The sequence below is a fragment of the Cavia porcellus genome, unplaced genomic scaffold, assembly GCF_034190915.1.
Source record: "Cavia porcellus strain 051 isolate PalLab524CR breed Dunkin Hartley unplaced genomic scaffold, mCavPor4.1 scaffold_17, whole genome shotgun sequence".
Classification (NCBI taxonomy): Eukaryota; Metazoa; Chordata; class Mammalia; order Rodentia; family Caviidae; genus Cavia; species Cavia porcellus.
In genome coordinates this window covers 17750250-17756945 of record NW_026947500.1, presented here as the reverse complement: position 1 = coordinate 17756945, position 6696 = coordinate 17750250, and the positions used below count along the sequence as shown (strand labels likewise).

At 48.3% G+C, this 6696-nt stretch overlaps 1 long non-coding RNA gene across 1 annotated transcript; it reads left to right on the top strand.

Annotated features, from left to right (window-relative positions):
- The first annotated feature begins 762 nt into the window (after positions 1–762).
- LOC134471185 (uncharacterized) lies at positions 763–2722 on the top strand. The gene is made up of 2 exons (XR_010040495.1): positions 763–920; positions 2194–2722. It is a non-coding gene; the product is annotated as an uncharacterized LOC134471185 (long non-coding RNA).
- Positions 2723–6696: the final 3974 nt, after the last annotated feature.

Sequence of the window (6696 nt, the reverse complement as noted above, 5' to 3'; positions counted from 1 at the left end):
TGATCTCTTTGAATCTGCTTCATGTATTCTATATTTTGTTTATATTCTTCATCAAATGGTTCTCTCTTTTGTTTGAGTTCCTCCCTTCTTCCGTCTGTGTCTGCTTGAGGGGTGCTTAGTATCTCTTTTATTAACCTTCTTATATCTTGCTTTACTTGGCTAAATATTTCACTTTTGAACTCATCTGTGAGGTCCCGAATATATCTCTTTATGTCCACTGGCACCATGTCTGATATTGCATGTTTGCTGTTCTCTTTCTCCTTTGTATTTACCTGTCCTGGGTCAATGTTCTCAGGGTTGGGACCTGGTAACTTTTTGTTGTTGCTTCCTCTTCCCATCTTTTTTGTTTCTTCCAGGAGGCCCCAGTTTCTTTCTTTGTTGGTTACAATTCTTCTGAAGCACACTGCCTAGATGACCCTTCCTACTGCAGTGTGCTAGTGAGTTGCAGACAGAGGCAGTATATGCTGACCCCTCTCCTCCTTTTGGCTGCCTCCCCTCCAAATCAGTCAAACTTCTGAGGCTTCACTGAGTTAGTGTGGTTAGTATGCGCAACCTGTTGGGACTTGATTTTGGATAACCTATTGGGTCTCAGCCGGGTCATGTGACCCAGGCCTAGCCCACTCCACCAATCCTGTTTGGGAAGGGAACAATGACTGAAGTCACTGCTGTCCCTTGTATCTGCCAGTCCTGCCTGGTTCCTGAATGTCATTCTCCAGAGCCCTATTTATGGAATGGCTCCACTTCTGTCACTCACCACAGGTTGATGAAAGCACCCTGCAAAACTCAGCTCTCCATTTGGCTCACTGACCCCTGAACTCAATGTAACTGTGCCTCCAGTGAGTCAAAGCGGCAGGAACCTCGGACGCCTCGGCAAGATGCGGCGGGACCTCACCAAGTTGCGGTGGGACCTCGGATGGTCAGTAAGTCGCCTTAATTTCTTCTTGGGATGAGAGAATTCATCTCCCTCTGTTTGGGGCTCCCCACTCTGTATTATGTTGAATTCTAAGTTGACTATCTCAGAGAGCCTCTGTAGCCAGTTGTTATCTATCTGCCGTCTTTGCTCCTCCTCGCTGTTTTTTTTTTTTTTTTTTTTTTTATCTTTTACTGTTTTGTAGAAACCAAGAAAGGGATTTTATTAGCCACAGGGCCTTTAGGTGCTGGCCATGGGCTTGCCCAGTGGTGGAAGGGAAGCCAAGTCCCTCCTGGTGGAGTCACAGCAAAGTCCAGGTTTTCGTTTCATAATGTCAAAGAACTAGGGGAATGGCAAGGGACATACACACAAGGGCTACTCATTAAGAAGGAGAAATGGCTTCCAGTAATTAGGTGGGGCATAAACGTGGGTTGTCATGGGGACTCTGTGTCTAGGTGTTTTATGCCAAAGCAACCAGGATTCAGACCACTCTGAGCCAAACCAAACCCAGCCTACAGGACTAAACCAAGCTCACCTACACTAGAAATGGGCCCGTGAGAAGGAGAGGCATGGTGAATGTATGTCACAGGTGCTGCCTGGCTTCTGTCCTATTCAAGCAAAATAATCAGGGAAAAACATTTTCCAGATAGGTCAGAGCAGTTGCCATAGGAACCCCCATCACCATGTGGTCACCTCACTTGTCACATCCCAACCCAATCATCCTCCTGGTCCTTATACTAACCCTTGACCTCAGGCTGCTGCTTATTTGACCAAGGCCTGGTCATCCTGACTCTGCCTTGGGCCCAGAGTCTCTCAGGCTGCTGTCTGGTCCCTAACTTGTCAGTCTATAGTCATGGGGAGCCCTGTGCCCTTGAGGGTTGAGGGTGAGGAGGAAACATGCTAAGGCAGGCACAAAGATGGGCACCTGTAAACCATAGCTTCCGGGGAGGCCAAGCCAGGAGGGTCATAAGTTTGAAGCCAGTTTGGGGAACTTAGTCCTTGTAGTCAGAGATTGTGCAGAGAACAATTAGAATCAGGACATGAAGTTTATAGTATTATTTTATGATGGTCACCCAGAGTTAACACAAGAAAGTGCAGGAAATCTACCCACAATACTAAAGACATAAAATATTTAACCAAGGCCTGAATCCCACAGCAATGTCCCACATGAGTCCAGATGAAGACCCAGAGCTCACGACAATGCCTCTCATGAGTCCAGCTGGAGGTCTAGTTGGAGTCCAGCTGGAGTCCACAAGAAGGACTCATGCCAGTCTCTTTTACAGATCCGTGCTGGGAAGGCCTAAAGGTCAGCGGTGGAAGCTAGAAAATCCATGGCAGCAGGGTGAAGGAGCTGTGCTGGTGGGATGAGGATTCTACACTGGAGCCAAGAAGTCACACTCACAACAAAGACCAGGGCTGTCCTGAAAGTACCACAGCCATCCTCAGCAACACGGAGGCCCCGAGCTCCAACGACGACAAGCACAGTCGGGTACATGCCAGGAAGCCAGTGTGATGAGTTCATCCTGGAGACCAAGCAGCACACATCTTCCTCTCTGGAACCAGGAAGCAATGCTCGATGTGAGGACCAGAGCTTCTCCAGGAGAACCAATGGTTCAAACAGCAACTCGTAGGAGAACTCACAATGCCTCAATGCAATAGCTTCTCCTTCTCCATGTTTCTATTTACGCTGGCAACTCCCCTCAGGTGGGACATCTACGCTCAATGCCCTGCTGATGTAATCCAGCTGATGTTAAATTGCCCACCAGTTTTTAATCCATAACAGTCCTTGTCTCAAAATAAAATATAAAAAGGGTGAGGGATATTGCTCAGGAGAAGTGACCCTGGGTTCGGTCTACATCATCACACACACACACACATACACACACACACACACACACACACACACACACACATTCAGACACACACAGAGCTATACATTCATAAATGCACTTTCCAGTCAGCAAACTGATTCAGTAAACGGTTAGTATCTAAGTTTCCAGACTCCCCATTCCCCTTGGGATGGAGATGGGAGGCTCAGTAGTGGGCTCCCTCCGCCTCAAAGAGCTCATCCTGGGAGAGGGACACCCCTGGGAGGAGCACACTGTCAGCTTGGGAGGAGGCTGCTTTTATAAAGGCCACCTGCCTATGCAGGGAAAGGACTCCCAGTTCATCTGGAGCTCAGGGCGGGGAGGACAGGAGGAGGAGGGTAGAAGGAAACCGCCTGCTTCACAGAGCCAAAGCTGGGGGTAGAGTCAACCAATTCTATTTACTTATTCATTTGTTTATTTTGGAGACAGTGTTCCAGGCTGGCCTGGAAGTTGTGGTGATCCTCCTGCCTTAGCCTCCTGGGTTTACAGGTGTGCCCCACCATGCCTGGCTGAGCAATGTTCAAAAGCAGAAACATCTGCTATGCACCGAATGGATAAACATCTGATCGCATTAGTTTCCACCCTCGAGTGTAGATCTCTCCATATTGACTGCATAGGGTTGATTTTTTAATTGGTTTCCTATCATGGTCGCATTTCTATAGGAAACATGGTTCCTTTATGGGTACCTCTTTTCAAAGTATTCACACTTCCTCTGAGTAAACTCATTTCTTCCATACACATGTAATTGTGTGCTAACATCTTAAAACACTCCCAGCTGTTTCTGTGTTTCCTAGAGGATTCATATCTTACAAATTCTGTGCACCACGCCTTGGCTGCTCGTGGTATGGTAAACCCTCCACATCCCCGCTGATTCCCTGCTTGCCGGGAAGCTAAAGCCCACAGCGATCTTTACTGTTGCCTTTGTAGAAAGACGCTGTGGTACGAATTCCTATGCAGATACAGATGCCTGTGTCACCATTCAGCTGGGGGAATCTCATGTGTGGGGCAGCTGTATTATGGTGCACATATTTTAAATTTTAATACACATTACTGGACTGTTCTCCAGAGGGTTACCGTAATTCTCACTTACACCAGCAGTGAAAGAATGGCCTCTCCTCACATGTTCACTAGCAACAAAAGATACTACTTTTTGGTAATTTTTGTGAATTTGCATTTCCTATAGTGATTATTTCTACTTACTATCTTTTCATGTATCTTGCCGTCTTTTCATTTTCTTTTTCACTAATCCTTAAGTGTGCTTTATATATTGTTGTACTACTTGTTTGTCTTCCATAAGCATTGCAAACATTTTTCCAGTGTAACATCATCTTTTGATTGGTTGTATCTTCGTGTATACCATTTCTGCATATGTGTGTATATTTAAGCATATGATATTTAAGATATGCACATGTGTGTGTGTGTACACATATTGTAGATAAACTCTTTCATGGAATCATTCATACCTAGCCAGAATTTCTGGGTTTTAGTGTGACTGTTAAAAGATCTTTCTGACTCTGAGCTTAAATATGCTTATATTTCCTTGGGGTTTTTCCTGAAGATCAGATTATTTCACTGTTTATATTATTCCCCAGTAATCTGCACACCTGATGAAGAGTAAGGCAGCTGTGCTTTTTCTGCATAGTTTGTTGCACCAAAACTATTGTCTTAGTTACTTTTTACTCATCGCTGAGACAAAATACCTGAAGCCCAAAGTTGGAAACGGAAAGGTTTATTTCTTACAGTTTTTGGAGGTTTCAGTCCACACTCAGTTGGCTCCAAGACAGGTGGGCATGACCGGACCGCCGTTCATGGCGGCTGCAAACAGCAAGCTCGAACCAGCAAAAAGAGAAACACACCTTCTTCCTGCCATTACATCACATCCTGGCTCCATCCCTATGTGGGTGGAGCACTGACACCATCAATCCAAGCACTAGACAATGAACCATCACAAATGAACAATGCAAACTCATGAGGCCTGGAGGACACAAACATAAACCATGACAACTATTTACTAAATAAAGCCCCTTGTCTCTGAGTTGATGGGGATGGTGTGACACACTGGTCACCTGAGAGCACAAGCTCTCTCTGCCTCCCTTCTGTCCCCGCAGTCTCCTGACCATCCTGTCCTGATTACAACCTGTCCTCCCTTTCGCAAATTCTGCCCTGTCCCCAGGTCTGTAGTCCCTTCCTGCAGGAACAGGTAGGTGTGGCCAGGGCCAGCCTTGCCCCACCCTCAGAAGCCCCCTCCCATCCTGCCCCTTCTGAAAGGCAAGGCTGAGAAGACTCTCTGGCCCTGCTGGACCTCTGATGTTAGCACGAAGGGTGCTTCCCCTGGACACCACCTGCTCTTTCTCCATGAGAAGGAAATGCACTTCGCTCTCAGCCCCCGACTCCTGGGTCTCTGTTACTGTAGTCAGCTTCTGCCACAGATGCCAGAGAACCCAACCAAGTGCAGGCTGTTCACAGGTGACACATAGCACCTCGTCCACCTGGAGCCACACTCCCTGGAGCTTGGCTGCTCGGGGCTCCTTCCCTGTGAGCAGGATCTCAGGATCTCACCCCAGAACTGCCAAGCTGGAATCTTCAATCTACAGGCCCCAAGGCTACCCAGGTCCCTCATCCCACTTCTGTCCTCCTGTGTGTTTACCTCCATGTCTCCAGGTAATATGCTTCCAGGCCTTCCTCGATTCAGAGCCTTGAATGCCATCTGTCTGCTGTGGGTGGTTGAATGGCAGAACTTTCTTCTGTCAGAATCCACTTGCTGTTGTCACACTGAACACCACCATCTTAGTCAGCTTTGTCACTGTGTGCCTGAGACAGAGGCAACCTGCCTTAAGGGCAAGGTCTGTTTGGGTTCAGTCGTGACCAGCTGTACCCATTGCTCTAAGGCCTGAAGTGGCACAGATGGTGGGAAAAAATCACTCACCTCATGGCCAGGGAGCCAAAGAGAGGAAGAGGAGAAGAGGCTGGGTCCCACAGTCCCCTTCAAGGCCACACACGGCCCTGTGGCCTAGGACTTCCTGCCGAGCTCCTTGCTGAAGGATCCTCTGCTGAGTCCTGAGGTGGCCCAGGGATCTTAGGGTGAGAAAGAGCAAATGTCCTGACTCAGTCTCTCTCTCCTTATAAAGCTACTAATGCCATCACGGGGTCTCCTCGCTTATAACCACAACTAACCTGATTACTTTCCAAGGCCCCCACTTCCAGATATGATCAACACAGGGAATTAGAGATCAAGTTCCCAGAGAACACATTCAAACCACAGTGCTGCCCACCCTCACTGTAATTAGCTGGAGACCCTCAGGGCCCCTCCTCCTGCCCAAGCCAGGCGCCCAAACTGGCTCTCTATCCCAGAGGCAGAGCTGGGTGGGAGAGTGCAGGGGGAGGTGGAGGCTGCAGCTCTCCACTGAGTTCCCCTTCCTCTCACCGCCCAGGGGTCCAGCCAGCTTCCCTCCCTGCCTTCAGCCCTGCGTGGACATTGGGGACCATAGCTCTGGGTTGTACCTTCTCCAACAGTGCCCATGATCTGTCTTCCATCTTCCAAATTGAAAGCGAAACATCCCCCTGTACTGTGCACTCCCCTCCCATTCTCTGCAACCCACATGAGTATTTTTCTATAGAATGATTTTCCCATGCACTGTGGCCACCCTGAACCATTTTGGAAGACTGAATCAGGTGAGCCAAGCAGTGCTCAGGACCAAGTTTCCCACACATCGGCCCATGATGCCTGAGCCAGGCTCCACAGGGACTTAATAAACTCTCAGACTCCCAGAACCCTCCTGATCAGGTCTGGAGTAGGCTCTGGAAATGGAATGTCTCTCTTGGATGAGACACTTCCTCCTTGAGGGCCCCCATGGGAAGGGTCGGAGTTGGTGATCGACACCTGTTGTGTGGTGAGCAGTGACCCCTGCAAATTCTCAT